Genomic DNA, 24610 nt, shown 5'->3' with positions numbered 1-24610 from the left:
CACGGCCTCTCGTTCAGAGCGCCCAGCTCAGCTCATGCGGAGGAGGTAGCGATCGCCCTCGCAGCCTCCCATCGCGAACCTAAATTCATCCTCACAGACTCTGGCGGAGCCTGTCGTAACTTTGAGTTCGGTTGGATCACTCCACTTGCTCACCAAATTCTTCGCCACAGTACTCGCGACTGCGATCAGACTCATCGCTCAGTCCCCGGCCACCAAGGCATGCCAGGTGACGAAGCCGCCCATGAGACAGCTCGCGCACTCACCGGGCACCAGGCTTCCTTGGGAGGACCTTAACCCAGATCACAGCCCTCTTCTTTCTTTTAAATATATTACTGAGCACTATCGTGCCGAACACCGGCGCTACTCAGTTCCTATGAAGGGGCCGGGTAAAGCTGGTTAACGAACTCTCCTTAGGCTCTTTGCAAACACCCTGCTGTGCCCGGTGGTTCTCAAGCACTTATATTCTTCTTTTGGCGGCCGCTGCTCATTCTGTGGGGAGGTGGCCGACACATTTCACATGGTTTGGGCATGCAGGCAAAATCCTTCTCCCCCCACATCACACCTTCCCCTGCCCGAGAGGACTGGGAGGCGTCTCTGCTCGGCTGCCAGGAACTATCGGCCCAACAGGCCGTGGTTCGGCGGACCTGCGCAGCGGTCAGGACCAACGGGGTCCCGGAATGAGGGACTCCGCCTTGTATTGTAAGGGGCGAGACCCACTAGGGGCCTCTCCCCCAGCTCCTCTCTGTATATATATCTAAATAAATGCTTTTCACCACCACCACCACCCTGGCAGGTGTCAGTTACTGGTTTATCGCAAGAGGTTGGTCACCCAATGAACGCTGCGGCCTATTGCTGCAGTGCCGCGTGTCTCCCACAACGTTGTCAGCGCTAATGCATGCATCCCACATCTCTCTCGCCACCGCCGCCTATTTTTTTTTACCTCAAAGCGCGATTTAGGCATCGACTGACCCAGGAAGCTAATTATGCGTTCTTCCTTTCCTCGAGATCATCAGAGTCGAGAACGTTGTCAACGCCAACGCCAATGAACACAATGAACGCCGACGGCCTATAGCTTGAGTGGCGCGTTTCTGCCACAACGTTGTCAATACCAACGCATGCAGCGCACATCTGTCGCTACCGCCCCGCAGGTTAAAGCGCTACTTAGGTGTCCGCCAGCCAAGGGGGCAAGTTATGCGTCTTTCCTTTGCTTTCGAAGCTCCAACTCTTTATCGGTTTCGGCACAGCTGCGGCTCGGCGACGTCACGTGGTAGTAGTAAAGTAGTAGGCAGTAGTAAAGCTTTCGCTTAAAAAATAAGTATGTGCTTGTGGGGCTTCAAGTGCCAACACTCTCAGAAGTGGAATTCACCACTGTGCATGTGGTGGTGGTTTGCAACATTTATTAAAGGCCATTTACAGGAGAGAGAGGGGACTGGCGTTAAGGACCAGCCCCTTACAAATTCTAGGAGAGGTCCCTGGACCGGGACCCCTGTGGCTTCCGCGGCAGCTCGGGCCCTAGCGACGAGACCTCTTTGGCTCTCTAACGTAGAGCAGCCGAGCAGGGCAGCCTTCATTTTTGCTCTCAGCGCAACACGAACGGGACACAAGACGAAGGACTAGCACAAACAGGCGCTGTCTGTTTGTGCTAGTCCTTCGTCTTGTGTCCCGTTCGTGTTGCGCTGAGAGCAAAAATGAACACTTACCAACTCGCCCAAATTTCCGCCTTGCAGGGCAGCCTCCCAGCTCTCTCGAGTAGGTGCGGGGAGAGGGGGGTAAGCAGGGCTGAACGTGCCTATGAGCTGATTTAAATCTTTCGTCTATGTCGAGGCGGGTTCACAGATTGGACTGTGTAAGGCGCCCTTCGCGACAGTGCTCGACTGCTTCAAGCGTGTGCTAGGACGCCCATTGTGAATATACTGTGTGGGTTTCGTTTCTGTTCTTTGTGGTTTCGTCTTCGATGAAAGACTCCAGCATAGCGGAAGCAGGTGGAAGCAGGGACATATTGGAAGCCCTGTTAGAGCAGAACACAATACTAATTGATATTGTTACGTGACGGCAAGCCGATGATTGAGGTGAGATGGCAGATGGTTACAGGATGATTTAATGGCGGATGGCCTGGCGCCAGCACTCCTGCCCGCACCACTGCATAATTTGTCGTCTTCTAGTCCGTCACAATATTACCGAGAAGAAGAAAGAGACGTTTCATGTAATGCCTGTTTTGAATAAGGTTATCATGTACTTCGACGGCGAGTGCTCCGCGCATGATTGCAGGAGTTGGCTTAAAAGCGTTGACACAATGGCCGATCTGCATGGTTTTCCGCACAGCTTCAAGCTAGAAACCGCGTGATTTTACGTGACGAGGCCTGCTTAATCTTGGCCTCAGGCCGGCGCCGAAAGTCTTGCTACATGGCAAGACTTCAAGGGAGTTTTTAATAATTAAATGCTCTTGGACCCCATGGGTGCCGCGGAAGAGTGCAGGAAACTTTAACAACGGATGCTCATGAAAGGCGTGAGTCCATAAAGGAATATTGCCACGTAGTGACGACAACACCGTGGACAGAGGACGAGCAGAAGAAGTGAAGGTTAACCAAAGTCTTTATTGGGGCTGTATTGCGCCCACAAAGCACGGACTGACTCGGCGGCGGCGGTAGCAACAGGCACGCTTGATGGTCGTCTAACGGAACTACCGCCCCTCTTGGACGCGCTCTTTAAAGCTGGCCAAGAACTTTCAAGATGAAACGCCAAAAGCAGCTACAACAATCTTGAACAATTATCCGTGGTAAAACAGCGCCGAAAAAACACGAGGACGGAACAAACACGACGACACGAGCGCTGACTTTCAACCGGTGATTTATTACATGGTGTTTTACCATGGATAATAGTAACCAACTTGCTCAGCTTTCCATACATCTTGAACAATGTTGAAGCAGTTGCGTGTGCCTACGGTAATTCGAAATAACCCCGTATTCTGGCTCGCTGGCGTCGCCACACAGAGGAAATGATTACATGCTCTCACTGTACGAAGCTTACGTGCGGCGGCATATTCTATACCTTCTGCGGGACTGCCCTTGCTTCGCCACCGGACGTTCCGAGGTTGCACCCTACCGTTTGAACTAGCGTTCCCTATCTAGCAATTGACTCTTATGTCCAAATGGTGTTTACAAGATATGGCTCTCTTAGTAGCCTGATCAGAGCAATGTGAGGTGACTGACGACCGTGCAAATATTGAAGACTCTGCCTACTCCTCGTTACCTCCTTTCATGGTCATGCACCTTCCTCGCCTAACAAAGAACTTTTAGCTCTACCCAAACTGGCGGCATCTCCAACTCAACTCAAACTGGTCGCATCTCGCGTCACAAACAAAGTGATAAAGTCGGGTTCCGGCGGCTTTCAGCATGAACAAACAAGTGTACAAAGCTTCGTGGGAGTATTTTTTGGAGAAGGGTCTACTGTGTAAACACCTGGCACTGAGCCTGCAAGACCCGAAGGAAGAAATTCTTCTTGACCTGGGGCCCCAGGACGCTTGCATCTCAATGTCTGCCAAAGAACACAGAGATGACTATACTCTACTGGTTTATTTGAGAACACGTGGAGCGAATAAACCAATCAAGGAACCAACGATCGCCATGTGAAAAGCCGGTCATCAGTGAACCGAGAGCTCCAATACACCGATTCAAGTATTGCGCTGCAAAACCTTACTTTCAAATTAACAACAGGCGATTGTTATTTCCAATCCTCCCATTGAGGTGAACGCATCGAATCAACTGAGCAGCGTGGAGTGTACAGTAAATCATGCCGGTACAGGAGTGCCAGTGAAGAAGGTCGCTGACTCCACACGGTGTGAGCAAGTAGATAGAAGGTGCTACAGTTGCAGGAAATATGAGAACATGGCAAGGAATAGTTCGGGGAAAATCTATGCTGGAACCTACATGGTAGAGGAAGGCCGAACAAGCAGCAGTGACTTAGCCATCATAAAGACTGCTATTGTGAATGAACAAGCTGTCGGCAATGATCGTAAACGCTTCATCGAGCAGTGGCGATTTGAAAATTGCAGAGAAAGAAAGAAAGGAAGAAAGAGAAAGGAAGGAAGAAAGAAGAAAAGAAAGAACGGAAGTAAGAAAGAAAGAAAGAAAGAAAGAAAGAAAGAAAGAAAGAAAGAAAGAAGTTAAGTGCGTTCTATAGAAATCGATGATGTGACGTGCCAGGCCGACAAAGTGACTGTCGTCAACAGTGCCTTGCTTGTTGATTTGTTGTTGGGTAGGACGTGGACAGAACCAGAACACATTGCGTATCTGCGCATTGGTGGTGGCGAATTGAGATCGAGTACCGAGACGACCTGCCATTAAGCAACACCGAATTGGTTGATATGAGTCGGCGGTACATGACGCAGGTGACTATTCTTTCTGCAAGCTTTGTGGTGTTAAAAGTGCACAGAAGCGAATGCTTTTAGTTGCATTTGTTACGTTTCTTTAATTGTGACGCTCAGTTTAGAGGAAGAAAATACTTGCAATTTGTTCACATTTTAAGCATTGTGGACCCCAAGAAAGACGGTCGTACAGGATAAGAGAATGTTGTGTTATGGCCACGTTTTTTCAATATCATACAACCTAAACTCAACTTCGTATATTTTCTTTGCTCCCACTGCTGTTTTAAATTTCGTTTTTTTTTTATCTACAACTTATAAATTGAACATAAGTACCTTTTCTTCTAGTCCATGAAATGTGGTCCAAAAAGCACCTTAAAAGCTTTTTTTTTTTTAGGCAGTATCATGAAAATGTTTCAGTAACAGCATCATCATGTCCAGTGTAAATACTATCATAAAAAGTGAAAAATATTGAGAACTCTCACCAAAAAAAATATACTAAATTAGGCTATAGACTGCATTTAGAAGACGTGCAGTGCCTCCGCGCCTTAAATAAAGCGGATTACAATCGTGCTGCCACATAACAAGCCAGCACATTGAGACAGAAAAAGGGGACACTCCTGATGGCATCCGCGTTGAAACAAGTCCTTCATTTCGTCACGCAACTCTTTGCAATTGACGGGGATTGGGTTAACTTTAGCAAGAAGAACATGTTAAGGAAGAGGCATGCACGCGTGGCGCTGGGGCGTGTCATTCGCACTGGCGGAAAAAACTAGACCCGCTTGTCAGCTATCTACGAAACAGTGCAATGTACACAGCGTGACTGATTAGACTACATCGCGCACGGACGGGCGTGTTGTTATCGCTGGATATGAGTTGCGTGCCTTGTGTCGTTTCCAATCCGACGTCGGAGTGATGTTGCATCGCCGGACGAGATACCGCTGCGCCAGCGGCAGCCCTAAGGCACAATGTGCTGTTCGAACACACCAGCGTTTTCGTAACTCCCGAATGGCCTATAAACTTGATCGTTACGTCACAAGAAAAATTTTTTGTACCTTAGTACAGCTTGTGAGGATTTTAGAGTATATGGCGCACCTGATTTTTTGAATGCTGCGCTTCGGCAGCAGGCAGGAACACGTTCGGGGGTTTCGACATCGGTGAGTGTGCGCCCGCATTCCGCGCGTTCAGCGCAGGGCGGCGAGACTGCCCTCCGAGATGCGCATGAACGCCTGTCTTTTGTTGATAAGCATGTCGATGCGCTTTAGAGGCAACGTTCCGCTCGAAGTCGCGTTGCATTCGACACGCGTGATGGATGCCATTTTGTCAGTTAACGAGGCTTGACTGAAGTGTTCAGTTGCAGCATGAGTAACAACGATCACATCAAGCAGACCACATCAGGTCTTTCGAGAACGCTTCACTTACTCCTCGGTAAGCTAACTCCTGTTTAAATGGCTGTTCCAGGAATGGGCAGCTATATTTACAATGTCACGACCGAGCCACGATTTGAACATTTATTTACGTGATTTGTCCCACTGGAAGTAGTGAAGCTTCAGCAGGTGTTTTTCCGGCGGAGCTGATGGTATATCTTGGTATTCTTTCACGCCCCGAAGTTGCGGGAGCGGGCGGCATAACTAATTCGGTAGAATATTTAAATAAAAAAGATAGAGAAAGTGTTTTAATTAGTTCACGTATAATCACAAGCCTCAGTGTTTCTTCTCCCTGAGTTGATGGAAAGACGCGACATAAATTAGGTGCTCTGGTGTTAGGCCAAGCTAATTTGTGTCGGCACCGGCAATGAGGAGCTGAGGGAGAGTAAACTCGAAGTTTTATAAAGAGCGCTCCAAATTTCTACCACATATCAACGGGGACTCGGTCAGCGGCCTTCCCATTGACCATCGCGGCGGGATCCTAGATTGAACCGACGCAAGGGGCGTCGCCGTACAAAAGATGTAGGACACTATCTTACGCTACATGGTCTCAACATGCAACACCTCCGTCCAGGACACAACCCTGTCAACCGCATTTTAAGTGGTACTTAGGAGGGAAAGTAGAACGCTTGATGTGGGCTTTGATCCCCAGTGCCGCCGGGTAGCCACCGGTGATACAACGGCTACAAGCTTCCCCTGGTCTTATGCTCGGCTTAATCAGGGTGAAATGCTTGCGAAAGGGTCCTTCATCCCACCTTGAGCAAATGAAAATGCCTTGCGTCCAGGCTGAAACATCCGCCCCGGCCCAGCAGCATCAGCAAGCACCGCGCGCGATTTCTTATGCGCAGGCCACCAGGAGAGCACCCCAGCAGCAGCATCAGCGGCCTCTACAGAGGCCGCCGCTGCAGCGCCAGCATCTGAAGCAGCGGCCGCGCCAGCAGCAGCGATCCGGTGTCCCGGCGTCCCGTGCAGCGCGGCCCGAGCCTGCGGCCGCTTCTCATGGCCAGTCCCCTGACGCTCGGAACGCAGAGATCGCGCGCCTAAAGCTGGCGCTGCGCGCACTCAGTACACTTTTCCCGCAGGGCACCGATGGACACCGGGCCTGCTTAGAAGCAGCGGGTGCTCCCGCACAGATAAGCCAGCATCATGGCTAGTCGCCGGACTCCCTCCCGCATACCATCCATCCTGCAGTGGAACGCGCACTCTCTTGAGGCGGGGTATACTCCAAAATTCGAGTTCGCATCGCACAGGATTCGCCGGAAGTTATCTCACTGCAGGAAACGTACGTACGTTCACATGCTGGGGAGCCTCAGATGCGGCTACCTGGCTACATCGGCTATTACACAGCCACCATGTGCGAGGAACCCACCTGTGCCGCAGTGCCCTGTTGTGTCACATCTCATCGCCCCGGGAAATCAAGGTGCGCGGTATATGTGCGGCAGGACGTCCAGCACACCTTCGTCGGCTCGGCGGCGGCGACATCCGATGCCCAGGTAGGGTGGCTAGACTGGAAGGTGTGAAGATCGCGGCGTTTTCCGTCGGCAGCGCGTGACCCTGCTGCGCACCGATGCCGCCAGGGGGAATGCGGCGCTGCAGCTAGCGGCGCGGTAAGCTCAGCCGCTCAGCCGCGTCGGCCTTGCACACGTCGTTGCAGTTTTAGTCAGTTCAGTTCGTTTCGCCGCCTGTATTGGAGTCTCTATAGCAGCGTTTTTTTTTTTTTATGCGAGGGCGAGATGCCTTCAACAGCAAAAGTGGCACGGAAAAAGTTGAAGTGGCTGTAGGCCATCACAGCTACGCTGAGCGACACAGCGATGCGCGGCTGATATATTACATTGCAGGCTATGTGGCTAAGAAGGGTGTTTTGACAACTCATTGTGAAGCCTGCAGAAACTCCAGGGACTCCGGAACAGGGGCTGCGTTCCAATAGTACCAAGTAGACGGCTACTTAGACGTCTAGCCGGACAGCCGCCATCTTGGGACGCGTTCCATTTCTCGGCGAAGCAGTCTCATAAGACTGCTTCGCCGAAGTCCACATCGATGCAGGCTAACTTGCTGTCTAAAGATGGCGGAGCTGATGTACGCGGATGAGCGAGTCGTACTCTTGCGGGCGTCGGAGTGTACACGGACTATAGGAAAGGAAAATGTGAGTCATTTCATTATGTTATTTGGCACGCAAACTAGTGGCTAATTAATCTTCGTGCACGTGCGATTCCTAGCAGTGAATTACGCAGGAGAAAATCGTGCAGTTGAGAGCTTTGCTAGAGCAGCGGACGCTCTAGGTCTGTTTACGTGATCTGGCATCTGACGATGCTGGATCTTAATTAGCACCTTGATTTTAGAGAATACTCGTCGCTGTCGTTGGTTTCCTCGACGGGCGTTAAGACGGCTGGCGTGACGGTTAACAAATGTGTTCTTCTGTTGCTGTATTAGTTGCATCAACTCTTTCGCGTGCGTTCTTTTTTATCTCTACACTCTCGGAACAAATACACCGGCATGTTGCGAATTGATTTTAGTCTTTGCAGGATTAAATATCGCTGCTGTATTTAGGTCTCTCGCTGTCTCCGAGTGCCACGTACGGCAGACAGCAGGTTTAATGTCACGTATGTGTTTTCCTGTTGCAGTGTATATTAGCTGTATCGCATTTCGCGCAAATTGATTACAGTCTTTCGTATTCTTTCTTATGTTTACAGGACCGTCTGGACGAGCACGTTCGAGGAGCATGTACAGTTTAGCATCAATAATAAAAGAATAATCTCATATCTCTTTAGCGTCGTCTTCGGGGAGCGGCCCCGTCTGCTACAAGTAGATTGACCGATAGGCACATCCACCAGTCCGGTTTACGCGCAAAGTCATTGCAGAAGAAATGTGTAAACTTGTTGAAAACACGTTTTTAATTATCGTTATTGCTCAGTTTGTGAAAAATAGTAGTACAACTGTTCATAAGCTTTAGTTACATTATTATGCCGCGAGGCGGCGTGAGCAGTAGACAAGTTCCAATACATGGACATGTAGACCAACGTTGATGTAGACTGCTTCCTAGACGTCACACTAGATGTCTTGTTAGACGTCTAGAGTATTGGAACGCAGCCAGGAGTGGGGGGAACGGTTGCCCCCCAGCATTTCTCCAGAGGGGGCAGCGCCCCCTCCCCCATGTCTCCAACTTCTTGCACTCAGATCAGATTTCTGACAAACACTTCATTTTCAGGACGTTATAAATGTAAAGCACAGTGAGGCTGAGCTCGTTCGCTTCATACCCAGCCTTAAAACGTATAATATCCGTAACCTAAACCAGTCATGTCCCAGCAGAAATGGTTAATTGATAGAGCTTTGTTCATGAGCATGATTACTAGCATTGAAAAAGTATGAACAAACTTTTTTAATGCAGTCGATCACTCCTCATCTGTACATTTTTGTATATATGTAAAGCTGCCCATTTCAATTCAGGTTTTATATGCGTAACAAATATACTTTTGAACAGCGAAATATAATATTAACAAAAACGAAATAAAATAAACATTTAAATAAAATATGGAATTAACAGACAAACAACTAAAAAACTCGAAGACCTGCCCACCAATCGAAAAAAAAACTTCCGGAGTCCCAGCAGAACAGCATGTCTTTGTGATAAAGGCAACATACCCAAAAAACTTCCAGCTGAGGCAACTAACGAGTTGGACCTTGGGGGCCTTTTACATTCGTCAGTCTCATTTTACGATCTTGTCAACGTCCTGGAAAACAAACTTGTGTTCAGCCGAACGCTCTTGCATGCCGAAGCTGCGGCAGAGATTCTACAGTCAAATGGTGATGTGCCAAAAATTGGTTGTTCTGAGAATTCTGTTGCGCTGACAGCATCAAGTGTACGTTTTTATTGCCTCACAAGGATTCACTTTTTGCTTAAGGGTTTGAGGATAGTGAGAAGAAACGGAAAACACTGAAACCTTGTGTATTGTAGATCAAATTCTGCAACCCCCCTCCCCCCAGGTGAAAATTTGTTAATAGGATTCTGCTTTCTAATGGTTTCATCTGGCCACAGAAGGAAGCCGTAGATCTGGTTTGCTGCTGGTTGAAATGATCACTGTATATATTGGGCACCCAGTGGTGTTTTGCTTGGCTCTACTGGTCCCAGAAGGAAGCCTGGTTTTGATCTGGGGTCTGCTGGTCCCAGAAAGGAGCCAATTCTGATTTGCTGCTTGTTGAAATGGGGCCTTCAGTTGTAGATCAACAATTTCATGGCCAGATGTGTTGCTTCACTGTCTAGAATCGTCGGAGGTTGCTTACAGCTTACATGAACGTCAAGATGGCATACATGCTACAGGCTCGCAAGCGGCGACAAAAACTGGTTTGTGTGTTGGGGTGGCGCTCGGCTACTGATCCGGAGTTCCCGGGTTCGAACCCGACCGCGGCGGCTGCGTTTTTATGGAGGCAAACCGCTATGGTGCCCGTGTGCTGTGCGATGTCAATGCACGTTAAAGATCCCAGCCCAGGTGGTCGAAATTATTGCGGAGCCCTCCACTACGGCATCTCTTTCTTCCTTTCTTCTTTCACACTCTCATTTATCCCTTCCCTTACGGCGCGGTTCAGGTGTACAACGTTATATGAGACAGATACTGCTCAATTTCCTTTCCCCAAAACCAATTATTATTATTATTATTATTATTATTATTATTATTATTATTATTATTATTATTATTGGGGCGCTTTAAGCTAATGCGACTGCAGTTGCGAGGTCCTACGGCACGCGTTACAACGTGCTCTTCTCGCCGTAGTGGCTGCGTTTCGATAGCGGCACAACGCAGAGTCAGTGCACGTTAAAGAAACCCAGGTGGTTGAAATCATTCCGAAACCTTCCACTACGGCGTCGCTCACATCCTGGGCATCGTCTCGAAATGAGCACGCACAATACGAGCTTCAGTCCAGCTGCGCAATGCAAACTGCGCTTGTGAAGCAGCATATTTCACGGGAATAATGATGCGAGTTGACGAAACATTATTTTATGGTAAAGATTCATTCTTTGACATTCGTAGAAAACTAGCGGTAAGCGAAACGGGCTCATTTTCGCCTCAGTGGTAAAAATTTTGCCTACGCGATGCGCTCATTTGGGCTGCGCGCCCTACCGCGCCTCTGCCGTCAGCGCCGCCACACGGCATCGGCGCGCTGCGGGGCCATGCTTCCCCGGCCGGTTTTCACACCTGCCCACTCTAGCCACCTTAGCCCAGGAGTGCGTGGTGGTGACAGCACGTGTCGGTGGTGTTGACACGTCGGTGGCCAGTGTTTATGTGCGCCCAGCTGTCGCGAGGAACGCGCTGTCTTTTCTTGCAGTGTCTTCGTGCTGGGTCCCGCACCAAATCATCTGAGGCTAGTTTAACAGCCACCATAGTGCGTGGGGCAGTGCGCGCCATCCCGCGCGCCGAGAAGGCCTGCACGACGCAGCAACGCAGCTGGGACTCACCCCCTTGAACACCGGCGAGCCCACCTTTCGACGACGCGGAACACCCGCCTCCTGCATCGACGTTGCCTTCGCATCTAGAGGCATCGAGGCGACATGGCGCCGATCACCATCTTTCTGGGGCTTGGATCACTACCACATTCTGATTGAACCCCTTGCGACGGAGGCGCGTGCCACACGCACATACTTTTTTATTGCGAAAGCAATACTGCTCGAGGTTTCCGCTCTTGGCCGTCGTCCCGAAGAATCCACCATTGACCTTTTGCGTGACCTATGTGTCATACTAGCTGTGGAAAAGCGGGGCCCCAACTCGGCTCGTCGCGATCGTCCCAGGGAATCCTCCATTCTGCAGCTGCGCGCCGCTGCCGCGAGGGGCGCTCGCTGTACGTGACGTCATGCCAGTGGTGGAAAAGCGGCCCCCTCAACTCGGCCCGTCGCGATCGTCCCAGCGAATCCTCCACGGTATGTCGGATGATGTGTATAAGGTGAAGCTGCAACGATGTGCTGCAGCTAAGAAGCGGCGGCGTGCGGAAGAAACGGATGAAGAGCGGGAACAACGTTTAGCTAAACGGCGTGCATTTGTAGTCGTTATGGGGAGCGCGAAAGAGGCAACACCGACAGAACGAAGCGAGGAAGAGACAACGCGCTCAAGAGACGCTAGAAGAACGCACCGCAAGACTCGAGAAGCGTCGTATTTTTGAAGCGATGTTTATTGCCTCAGGGCATAAAAACTATGAAGTGAGAGATGAGTAAGATGCTTAAAAAAATGAAAAAAGGTGGGCTGATTTGATGAAATGAAGAAGTGAACGATGATATGGACCCTGTGTCCAGGCAATATAGCAATAAGGATTGCCCGGTGAGAGTCCCACTGCCGCCAGGTGTCGAATTCTCGTCGGCTTCATCGCCGGGCAGTCCCACAACAGGTGGTGGATATCCGCCTCACAGTCTCTGTTCTTGCAGACTGGACACCCGGGGCGTGGATATAAATCTTTGAAATGCGGCCACTTGCGTGTCACAGCTGGAGTTAGGGCAACCTCGACCCGTATCCTCCGAAGCGCAACCTCCTATGCACGGGTAAGATCACGGTGGAGGGTTACCGCTCACGGAGGGATTAGAGCACGTGTGCTGCGCGGAGGTGTTCCTTTCTTGTTAAAAGGAGGGTGGTGTCATCCAGAGTGAGGACTCGAGGCAAAGACGAGGTTGGGGTCGAAAGGTGGGTCGCAGAATCTGCGCGGCTTTGTGCGCTGAGGAGGTCATGCGGTACCCACTCAATAAGGATTTGCTGCGGGATGCGCGCCGCTAGACGATGGATGTCTTGGCAGATTTCTGGGGTGCGACTGACTCGTCGTAGCAGGCGTGTGACGTGAAGGGCGTCGGTGCCAATGACAATGCGGGCCGTGGGTAGCATGGGAACGGCGGCCACAGAGCAAACTGCCTCTTGAACCGCAAACATCTCCGCACAGAAGGAGGTTCTGAGAGGCGAAACCTTGATGTTTTGTTCAGAGCATCGCTTCTCGGTTGGCCCGGTATTGCACTGCCTCCGGGATCGGCCTTGTCTTTAGCGCGTCTTTACTATCCTGTCTTTCTATCCCATCTTTATATTCTCCTACTATCTGCACGTGGTAGTGATTGTGGCTCGGCTTGAGCCAGTGAGCAGGCCTGTGCACTTTCCTTTTCTTTCTTCCTGGCAACAACTTCTCAGAGCATGCTTGCAAGGACAGTAAACTGCCGTTGTTGTTTCGCAGGCCTGGATGCTTGCGTCAACGTACATAACGATGGAGCCATGCGGCAGATTGTCGTCTTGCTCTGTAATTCGGTCGCGAAACGACGATGCCGCGCGGGTAGATGATGGCCGACGTAGATCAGTTGGCTTGTTGTCGCTTAGCTGCACAAAACGCCAAGGAGGAAGAACTGGCGGGGGCGGCTGTAGAATGGAGTGCGATGAAGCATATGCCCTTAGTGCACACGTTCGGTGTGTAAGGCTTGATTTTAGGCGGCGAGCATCGCGTCGTTGCTGCACCAGCTCATCTAGTGTATTCAGCTGCGCATGTTCTTGGAGCGCCACGATCGGGGTAATGCACATACTCGATCGTCAACTGGAGTGCGTTCAGGCAGGCGGTAGACGAGGCGACCGCCTCAGGCGCCCCCCTTTTCACGAGCTTGTTCCGGAGCGCCCTCGCAGCCACACGATGAGCAGAGGTGAGGGCGTGGCAGCCCACACCTGACAACAAACTGCTCGAACTGCGCCAGAAGAACAGAGATCGCGCAGAGCGAAGGGCGCGACGGACCGACATAGCCGCCGACTGAAAAGCCTACAACCGCCTGGACGCGGCTGCGTGCCGCCACGCCAACAAACACTACCGTAGGCAGTGGGCTTCACCATGCCAAAGGATGGAGGAAGACGCCAGCTCGCAGAGGCTGTTTGACACCTTGCGGCGCATCACAGAACCACATGCAAACCCTCAACCGCTTGCTGCCCTGACCATCTCCAGCGGGCTGAGCTACGAAGAGCTCGCAGAGGGGTTTGCCGACCGGTTCGCGCCGCCCAGCCTCGCAAGCGCAGCCAGCATGGCTGCTCCCGAGTGCCCCAGAAGCGCCGCCAGTCCCTCTCCCGTCACTTCGGAAGGTCCCCGTGACGCGCCTTTCACCGCAGCGGAACTGAACAAAGCGCTGCAGCGCTGCCGCCGCCGATCGGCGCCTGGACCGGACGGGGTTACCTACCAGTTTCTGAGAAACCTGGATGCAGAGCAACAACAGATCCTCTTGCAGCAGATAAACCTGGTGTGGGAACGCGGGGAGCTACCGGAGGACTGGCGCACCGCGGTCGTCTGTCCTATCCGAAAGACAGGGCGCCCACCTACGGAGCTGAGCGGATACCGACCAGTGGCTTTAACATCGGCGGCGGGTAAGCTCATGGAGCAAATGGCGTTGCAGCGTTCGACGAGCGGCAGACGCGTTTCCGCGGGAAGCATGCGGTTCACGGCTGATTCGATATCGGGCGTTGTCCAAACGCTGGCGCACGCCAGGGCGCTAGGCCAGCTCGCGCTCACGCTGCTACTGGACGTCTCGGGCGCCTTTGACAACGTCCACCGCGCACCAATTCTCGCGGTGCTTGAGGGAGCCTGTGTGGGCGGCCGCCTTTTGGGATATGTTCGCGGCTTCCTGAGCGGGTGCACCATGCGCGTACGAGTCGAGGGCAAGTTCTCCGAATCTTGTCCGGTGGAACTGGGCGTGCCGCAGGGTTCTGTCTTATCACAATTTCTGTTTAATGTGGCCACGTAGATGGCCCCGGCCTGCCTACCCATGAGCAGCCGACACCATGTGTATGTACATGGCCATATACGCAGACGACATTGCTCTGTGGTGCCCGGGGAGGTGCTCCGCTTTCGGGAGTGCCTTCAGACAGCGCTGACAGCAATCGACGCCTGCCTCCATGGCCTCAGTCTGTCGCTGAGCGCGGACAAATTGGTGGCCATGGCTTGCGTTTCGCGCTCGCGCGCGCGCCTTGCGCCACTAACCACTGGACGGGACTCCGATCTTTCGGTGTAAATCGGTGCGGTACCTTGGCATGGACTTCGACCTGCGCCTTTCCTTCCACCCCGCTGCGACAGAGGCCTGTTTGCAGATGCAGAGGATCACCGCCGCCGTGCACAAGCTCACCGCTCGAGGCCAGGGCATCTCCCAGCAAGCCGCGCTGCGACTATACAACGCCGCAGCATTGGGGGCGGCACTCTATACGCGTTGCCGCTCGTCTCGGTGCGCAAACCATGCTGGAAGAAACTGGAGCTCCAGCACCGCAAGTCCCTGCGCGTGTGTTTCGGCCTGCCCAAAAACTCGAAATGCGCCGCAACACTGGCTGAGGCAGGAGCGTGGCCGCTTCAGCTCCAAGCAGCGCCCAGGACTCTGCATTACATGGAGCGGCTCCATTGCGCACCGGACGGCGGCTCGTTACTACAGCGCATGCGCTCGCACCCGTACTCGAGAATGCGTGCGGCGCAGCTAGAATATGAGCGCCTCACTGAAGACCCCCCCCCCCCCCCCCTCCTACGGCCCCTGCCCGCCCTGGCCTGCTGCCTCGGAGATACAGCGAGAGATCGTCGGGAAAGCGGAGCACACCCCTCTGCGCTCTGCAGCAGCTGGCCAGAGCCGTCATACACGAGGAGCTCCAGGACCATCTCCTCGTGTACACTGATGGCTTAGTGGCTCGCGACAGCACCGCACTCGCAGCGGCGGCTCCCATCCGCGCCCTGCGTCTGCACAGCCAAACACAAGTCACCTTCCTGGGCCCCTCCACCACGGCGGAGTTGATGGGGATCCGACGGGGTTGCACCTACTGCTCTCCATCGTCCCTCCGCCACCCAGGAGTGCTCAGTTGTGCGACTCGCGCACTGCCCTCAGCCGCCTGCAGTGCAACGGCCGCGGTGCCCCACTAGTGCGCGACATTCGCTCACGCATCGAGCGCCTCGCGCAGAAAGGATGCTCTGTGAGTGCACAGTGGGTGCCCGGTCAATGCGGCATCGCTGGTGACGAGGAGGCCGACGAATTCGCAACCACCGCACACCAACCACCTCCAAGCGATCTGCCCCTTGCGCTGGAGGACGTGCATGCGGTCATCCAGGTGCATCTCCGACGGCAGCACCGCGACCCACGCATCGCCGGAGGTGAGCGCATCGCCAGCATCAACAGCTGCCGCGTACTTACGCGGTCGCAACGCGCTATGATCCTCCGTGCGCGCATTGGCTGCGTGTGGCCCGGGGAAGGACGGGTGCGTCACATAATCGCGACGAGTGATGTGTGTGATGGGTGCGGTGCAGTGGAAACACTGGAGCACCTGCTCCTTCGCCGCGTTCGACGATCCTCGTCGTGATATGCTCGCGGCCTACGGGACGCTGGGCATACTTCCTGACTCGCTCAAGACGCTATTGTGGCCGCAGGGCAGTGCGCGCACCCGTGAGCAAACCTTGGTGAGCCTCTGTGCATTTCTCGAACAGACGGGCTTGACGTCCCGTCTGTTTTGCGCCAGGTAGTGTCGCGCAGTGACCGAACGCTCCACGTGTGCTACCTCGGACGATAAACAGCTGGGCGCCCTACCCCAGCGGTTGTGTGCAAAGTGTTGTGCGCGTGTGTTTTTCCTTTCTTTTATAACTCTGCACTCGCGCAACTTGTACAAATATATTGTTATATAAATAATGTATTTATCACCTCTCCCTCTATCCTCTCTTAGTGTCCTCTCACCTCTATCATTTCACTTCTTCAAACTACCTGCTATCCTTTATTTCCGCTGCCCCAGCTCAGGTGCTTCAGTATCGATGGCAGATGCCGGGGCTAGCAAAAAACTTTTGCTTTCCTCTTTGTTACTTACTACTACTGCCTTTTGCCATGGCGCTCTTCGGCCGCAGATGCCCTTGCGCCATAAAAATTCAATATCATCATCATCAGAGCGCTTGACGCTATAAGTGTGTATAAGTGTGGACGTAAATTCGACGCCGCGAAAGGCCCGTATAAGATCCTCTGTTGAATTCGAAAACTTGACTACGAACTCGTACCCCCTGCTTATACAACGATCATTAGCGAGTATCCGGCAACTACTCGAAACAGCTGCACATGCTACCCTCCTAATACTGTCGCAAACGAACAGTGGGAGGCCGTACTGCTCAGCTCGGACATGGCTGTACACAAAAAAATTATGATGGTTTAGTTCTGGTTAACCCTGGTCGAAAGCGAAACGCTACATTTCCCTGGCTACGTTTGTGGTCGAGCGACTGGCGGTCTCCACGGCAGGCGTCGCATCGAACACACTTAGCGTTAGGCTTTACGCATCAAAGTGCACCGTCGTTTTATGCAGAACTCACTTTGACCCCTGCGCACCAACACATTTATTAGCATCACAGACAATCCGAAAAAAGAGTAAAATGATCTGTCCTCCTTCTGTTCGATCCCTTAGCTCGGCTGAGGCCTGCGAGTGGAGAAGACTCCAGGCTATAAACTTCGTACCCCGCTCTAAAGGGGCTGAACAGGAGGTGACATGAGGGAGGATGCGGAGGTCTGCGACTTGTGCGGGCATACCGCTACACTCGAACACAAAATATGGAGATGCCCCAGGGCATGGCAGAATTAACAATGCAGAGGAATGTGAGACCATACTCAGAGGCGCCGACCTTAGTATGCAACGCTGCGCTACCCGCCTGGCAGCAGAAGCTGCGCGACTATACTGGTGCTAGTCTTCCATCTGCGACGCTGCCCCTCCCCGGACGCCTGCGTGCGGACCTTGAGGGACACGGGTCTTCTGGCGGAAATAGTTTCTTCACCCACGTCATCCCGCGATTGCAGCAGACGCTTTCCCGCTCCGGTCGGTCATGGTATGTGACGTCACGGAGGGAGTAGGCAGCACATCTGGGATGCCTCCTTTCCTCCTCTCCCCCAACGCCATGACGGAGCGCACATGTGCCACTCTCCACGGCAGGCGTCGCATCGATCATATCTAGCGTTCCGCTGAACGCACCAAAGTGCACCGTCGATTTATAATAATAATAATTGGTTTTTGGGGAAAGGAAATGGCGCAGTATCTGTCTCATATATCGTTGGACACCTGAACCGCGCCGTAAGGGAAGGGATAAGGGAGGGAGTGAAAGAAGAAAGGAAGAATGAGGTGCCGTAGTGGAGGGCTCCGGAATAATTTCGACCACCTGGGGATCTTTAACGTGCACTGACATCGCACAGCACACGGGCGCCTTAGCGTTTTTCCTCCATAAAAACGCAGCCGCCGCGGTCGGGTTCGAACCCGGGAACTCCGGATCAGCAGTCGAGTAATGCAGAACCCACTTTCATGACTTGCGCATGGGACGCCGGCAGACGCTGTCCTGCTTGAGCGAGGGTCAAGGTCAAAGTCGAGATAGTTGGTGTAACAGCCACTGGTGTCGCTGCTGTAGCTGGCATCATGTGTCCAAGTTGACTACCACCAGTTAGGCTCATGGTTTGACCTCTAGCTACATTCAAGGTGAAAATTGCAGCCCAGCTGACCTCTACTTACATTTAAGGTCAAACTTGCCACCGCGCTGAAGGCTCGAAAAGCTGGCGTAGTGAAGCGTTTAAAGATTGTCAGCCGAACCCCCGCTGCCGTTCAAGCCGATGAGCTCCTTTAATTCCATCTTGCCGTAATTACCAATACCCGCCGCGGTGGCTTAGTGGTTAAGGCGCTCGTCTACTGAGCCGGAGTATCCGCGGGTTCGAACCCGACCGCGGCGGCCGCGTTTCGAACCCCGGCGCAGCGACAGCGAAGACTGCTCGGCAGCGTGGCGAAGTCGCGTGATACGTTGCTATGGCAGCAGCACCACGTCACGTGGCGTCACGTGGTTGCGACGTCAGGCTTCGGCTGTTGCAAGGCTGGTTTCTCGGAGCAGACTTTGCTCGCTCCTGCTAGGCCAGTAAAGCTTTCGCTTTAAGATGCGCAGCAGTGGAGGGCGCTGGAATAATTTCAACAACCTCGGGCTTTGAAAGGGCCACAGAAAAGGGTGTTTGACCTTGCCTTTAAAATACTTGCACTATATAGAGCACAGGCCACCGAGCGTCCATGCCGCGTACGAGACCTCAGAAGCGAGCGGGAAATTTACAATATATTTTTTTGAAATTCTCTCTTTCGCATATAGCCGCGACGCCAATGTCGCACAGCACAAGGGCACATTTTGCGTTTGGCCTCCTTCGAAACGGCGAAACGCTGCCACTGTGATCCAGATAGAGCTTACCGCTGTTTGTACAATGCGGCAAAAGACCATAATATGCCCTCTTTCAAACACTTCATCGTCACCTCTCTGTTGAAGTGCCCAAGCAGAGAGAGAGTGACTGGGTCTTTACTTCTTACATAATCTTTCATAACCTAACCTAGCCTAGCCTAAACTGACCAAACTTTACCTAATGGGAACAGAGGTGCCCCAGTCAGACATACTTTCCGCGCCTTTTCTTTGTTCCGATAGTGTGACCTTAACAGGGGCGTCAAAAAATTTTGTGTCTAATCACGTACATTCATGCCTTGATCTAGCTCGCTTGATGCTTGATGTAAACAACCTGGCGCAACCAGCTGAATGCGTAATTAATTGCACCGTGAAATCAAATATTTTTAATACATCTGGTAATAACATTAGGAGCTTTGCAAAGCAACCAGTGTCCTGTAGACCGCCCTCTATCAGAACCTGAAAGCTCTTCCGCGAAGTCGACTGGGTCCAAACGCTGTATAGTTGACGTTTGCATCTGATCTTAGATGATAGCACTGATGTATTCGGACACCCCCTTTTTTTTACGCAAGCTTGGCGCAGGTTGCCGCTGAACTTTACGATGGTCTTATGCTTTGTCAACAACAGGTGAAAGTAAGGAGGTGTTAGACTCCTTAAAACGAGGCTCAGCGCCTGGGCCACATGGTCTTCCTGTGGAGTTGACTATTGAAAATGGGTAATTATTATTAACGGTCGCGGTGGCTCAGTGGTTAGAGCGCTCGGCTACTGATCCGGAGTTCCCGGGTTCGAAGCCGACCTACTACTAATACTAATTGGTTTTTGGGGAAAGGAAATGACGCAGTATCTGTCTCATATATCGTTGGACACCTGAACCGCGCCATAAGGGAAGGGATAAAGGAGGGAATGAAAGAAGAAAGGAAGAAAGAGGTGCCGTAGTGGAGGCTCCCAAGCCGACCACGGTGGCTGCGTTTTTATGGAGGCAAAACGCTATCAGTGCACGTTAAAGATCTCCAGGTGGTCGCAATTATTCCGGAGCCCTCCACTACGGCACCTATTCCTTCATTCTTTCACTCCTTCCTTTATCCCTTTCCTTACGGCGTGGTTCAGGTGTCCAACTATATATGAGACAGATTATGCGCCATTTCCTTTCCCCCCAAAAACAATTATTATTATTATTATTTCCCTCGTAGACTACACCCCTAAACAAAGCGGTGTAGAAAGTGTAGTTCTCGTGCTACACTACGGGTAAAAGAAATGCGTTTGTATAGGTCAGCGAAGCTACATTTTTTTACACTGTCAAAGAAAAAAAGGAGCCATGCTATATTCGCTACACTGTGTAGAAAGCGACAGCTGGTCGCCCAGGAAATTGACATGCTCGGGCAGTAAATTATGGCCAAATAAAGGTATACTAGTACTACTACTCGGGCAATTTTTTAACCTACACTTGCTACACTAGTCATTTTTTACTTACACTGGCTACACTAGCTGCACTAGTAGTAGTAGTAATAGACCGCACCGCTAGCCTCCAGAAATCACGGAGTCTGTGTTTACGTCACGTTTCACGTCACTCCGTCCTATGACGTCATAAGAGTTCTCGAGTTTGAATCGTAGTGGTGGGAAAACCTTTTTCAACTTCGAATCAAAATTTCTTGGAAATAAATGCATATTTCGCTCCCGGACAAGCGGCAACAAAGCCATGAAATGCCGAACTATCAGATTTTGCTAATAAAAAAATAATGATAGAGTTCTCCTCAGTGTTCCTTTAACCACACATCGGTGAGACAAGCAGCAACACCAGGCCAAAGGCTTTCGCCTCACTGCACTTTAGGTCAACAAAGTGCCCTCTGAATTTTTCGACAGGCAAACAAGACGGCTCTCCATCTCCCCCATCGGACCCCCACGTACGTGTAAACTACTGTCATTTGGGGTCTACAACACTGTGATGGAGCTTCCGGAAGCTCATCTCACTTCTCAGTACGAGCGTCTCGCCCACATCTCCACGGGACGTCATTTACTCGACAAGCTTGGAATAAGCTTCGAAACGGCCATCGCCGACAAGGCCCAGCTTCCGTCCCATATCCACGGTAACCTTATCGTTACCCCTCTCCCGAAAACCATGCACCCAGAGTATCAAGTCGCTCGCCGCAAGAACAGGGCTAAGTCTACGCACAAAAAGTATTTAACAGATGAGACAGAGGTCTATGTCGACGCCGCCGAACACTCCGATCGCGATGCTTTTTCGCTCGCGGTTGTAAACTACTGTGGACGGCCGTTGGTTGCGTGCTCCGTTCACGTCAGATCGTCTGAAGAGGCCGAGGAGGTGGCCGTAGCCTTGGCGATGGTTTTCACCTCTGCAGAAACCAGCTTCAGGGACTCTAAATCTGCGATTCGTAATTTCGCCAAAGACCAGATCTCCCCCGTCACCCTACTCTCCTCCGGTCCACCAAGGACCAACTCCGCCCGATCCAATTGATGGTTCCTGCGCACTCATCCTATCCAGGGAACGCAGCGGCCCACAATCATGCCCGAGGATTCGTCGACCGGGATGTGGTGTCGCCCGTCCTGCGGACGCCGAGAGATCGTGTGTTTACACTTCTTGACATAGCCATGCACTACCACTTAGGTAGACTTCTATATTCCGCCGCACATATTTCTCTCACCATACCCCAAGAGGTTGTGTGGAGGCAACTCCAAACGAACACCTTCGTGGCCAACATGCCACTTCATCCCACATACCATGGGCTTGCTCTCTGGACTCGCCTCCTTGAGGTTTGCAGCTCTCGAATCCAGGTCAGTGGGAGGCCGCATTGCTCAGTTCTGGCTCGGACACACAGATCCGGGTTGTGACAAGAGCCTTAGAAGACGCCGAACGCCACGGGCTCATGGCCACTTGATGGGGCTATAACTCCCACACCATCTGCTACTTTTGTCGAAGGAAATAAAGTTTACCCTCCTCCTTCACACGCCACGCGCTGAAGGTTGCTGAAGGTCAAATGTGCGCGGTCTTCGAAACTCGCGGAATATGCCGTAGTAAAGCTTTCGGTTTAAAAGAGAAAACGCTTACTTGATGATGATGATGATGATGATAATGTGCTCAGGCGTAATACCCACGGTGGGGATTGGCCAGGGTGCATTGCGAATACAAGCGCACTAATAGACAAGGAGTGGAGTATATGTATAATTTTGTGTCTTAGACTAAAATTTGAACAAAAATTAAAAAAGGAAAAGAAAAAGCAGTGAATTCTCAATTCCAGCAGAGGGACCTACCTCCCCGTCAAGCAAAGAGACGAGAAAAAAATAACGCCAGGTCACGTGAGTTCGCGCGCCTAGCGATATTTCCGGAGGAAGACAAAGAAACGAACGGTCTCCTGGTCGATGATCGCCGCAGTGCTGTTGCCCCTGCCACGGCTCTCCGAAAAAGAAGCTTCCGCCGCGGCTCTGGAACCGGGCATCATGAACGGTGCGACTGCGTCGGCGGGTCTTCCTGGGGGCCACACCGGGGAGGGACAGCAACCTTCGAGTCTTCCGGCCTGCCTCGTCGTAGCCAGGTCAGCGGAAGGGAAGGAGCAGCGACGGCCGCCATGTTGCACACCACCTCCTCCGTGGGGGGCACCTTGTTCAACAGCCAGCTGCACTGCGAAGTTTTCGCCCGGCAAACATCCCTGGTCGGTCCCTTTCGGCAGGCTGCTGGTCCTCGTGGCGATCGCAGCATTTGGCGTTGCACTTCTGCCTGGGCAGCAGCGTCAGGAGGTGCTCGGTCTACCACACTCAGCCATGGCGCAGCACGGCGCGTCGCGCCCCTTCTTCGACGACATCGACGCCCGGGCTGGTGACCGCGTTTTGGCTCCGACCTTCTGGTCGCTGCTGCCGGCGCGTGCCAACTGCTGGACCCTTGTGGGGCTGGGCGGCGAGTACCTGCTGCGCCTGCGTGGGTGGACGCGCTGCTCACATGACTACAAGACGTGGTTCGGCCGCGCTGCTTAATTTCCTTGTTAAGTTATTTGTGCTGCTTTAATTCGTTTCTGCTGTAATTGTTTCTGCGTTATAAAAATACTAGTCTCAATTTTCGCGTTATACACGTGTTTGCGTTACTGCCTTAATTATCTCCCTCTCCTTCTGCTGCTTTCTCTACTTTACAGCAATATGTACATTTATTGGCGCTTTACTCGGTATAAGGGACGCCAGCGTATTCGTACGCAGCAGATAACTCCCTCGATCGACAGCTGCCCAAAGGGAAAATTTTGTAAAATAGTGCGGTTTCACGTCCCGAAGCAACACACGGGCCATGAAGGACGCCGTATAGTGAAGAACTTAGTTTGAATTTAGACCAGCCGGGGCTATTCAACATGCGCTGACATCGCACAGCAGACGGGACCTTTTGCGTTCCGCCTCCATTGAAATGCATCCGCCTCGACCGGGATTTTGAAGCGAGAAGCTTCACTACGCTAGGTAAAGCAGTCGTCGCGTAGGCCGGAGAATGACCATAAACGACCTTCAGCCCAACCGCGTTTATCCCTTCCTTACGGCGCGGTTCGGATGTCCACCGATATATGCGAGACAGTTTCTGCGCCATTTCCTTTCCTCAAAACCAATTTTCAAAGGTAATCTGCAATTTTCTTCGAAACCAAAGGAAAGGCGCATTCAGTCGCGCTTTAACCTGCGTGGCGGTAGTGACAGATGTGCGCTGCATGCGTTGGCAGAAACGCGGCACTGAAGCCGTCGGCGTTCATAGTGTTCATTGACGTTGGCATTGACAACGTTCTACTCCGATGATATTGAGGAAAGGAAGGCGCATAACTGGCCCCATGGGACAGTGGACGTATATTATAATCGGTTTTGGGAGAAAGGAAATGGCGCAGTATTTGTCTCGTATATCGTTGGACACCTGAACCGCGCCGTAAGCAAAGGCATAAAGGAGTGAGTGAAAGAAGAAAGGAAGAATGAGGTGCCGTAGTGGAGGGCTCCGGAATAATTTAGACCACCTGGGGATCTTTAACGTGCACTGACATCGCGCAGCACATGGGCGCCTTAGCGTTTTTCCTCCATAAAAACGCAGCCGCCGCGGTCGGGTTCGAACCCGGGAACTCCCGATCAGTAGTCGAGCGCCCTAACCACTGAGCCACCGCGGCGGGTGAAGTGGACGCCTCAGTCGCGTTTTTAGGTGCGTGACGAAGGTGAGAGATGTGGGCTACATTCATTAGCGTTGACAACGTTGTGGCAGACAGGCGGTATCGCCGCAACAGGCCGCAGCATTCATTGGGTGACGAACCTCTCGCGATCAACCATTAATTTAACTGCCACCTACCGTGGTGGGCTTACTGCATATTCAGTGTGCGGAACGCACTAGGCGTTACAGACGCCCATCCGCGTTGCCCGATACACCCCAGCTTTCGCTCTCTAACCAGGTTTAACAGTAGTCGAAAAGTAGCTAATTTTTATCCCGCGACCTTGGAATCGGTAGTCGAACGCCAAAGCCACTGAGCCACGTTTTCATGGTATGCTTTGTGAGGTTTAACGACCCAAAGCTGCACCTTATTTATGAAAGACTGCGTAGTGAAGGGTTTCGAATTAATTTCGAACGCCTGGGGTTCTTCAGATTCGTTCCTTGGTTTCGCGTAGTCGTCTCGCGTATCGCGCTTCCATCGCCCTT

At 52.2% G+C, this 24610-nt stretch overlaps 1 non-coding gene across 1 annotated transcript; it reads right to left on the bottom strand.

Annotated features, from left to right (window-relative positions):
• Nucleotides 1-24017: 24017 nt before the first annotated feature.
• On the bottom strand, nucleotides 24018-24089 carry TRNAS-ACU (transfer RNA serine (anticodon ACU)). The gene has a single exon. It is a non-coding gene; the product is annotated as a tRNA-Ser (tRNA).
• Nucleotides 24090-24610: the final 521 nt, after the last annotated feature.

This window comes from Amblyomma americanum, chromosome 4, assembly GCF_052857255.1.
Source record: "Amblyomma americanum isolate KBUSLIRL-KWMA chromosome 4, ASM5285725v1, whole genome shotgun sequence".
NCBI classification, from domain to species: Eukaryota; Metazoa; Arthropoda; class Arachnida; order Ixodida; family Ixodidae; genus Amblyomma; species Amblyomma americanum.
The sequence above is the reverse complement of the archived record's forward strand: the minus strand, read 5'-3'. Positions and strand labels throughout refer to the sequence as shown.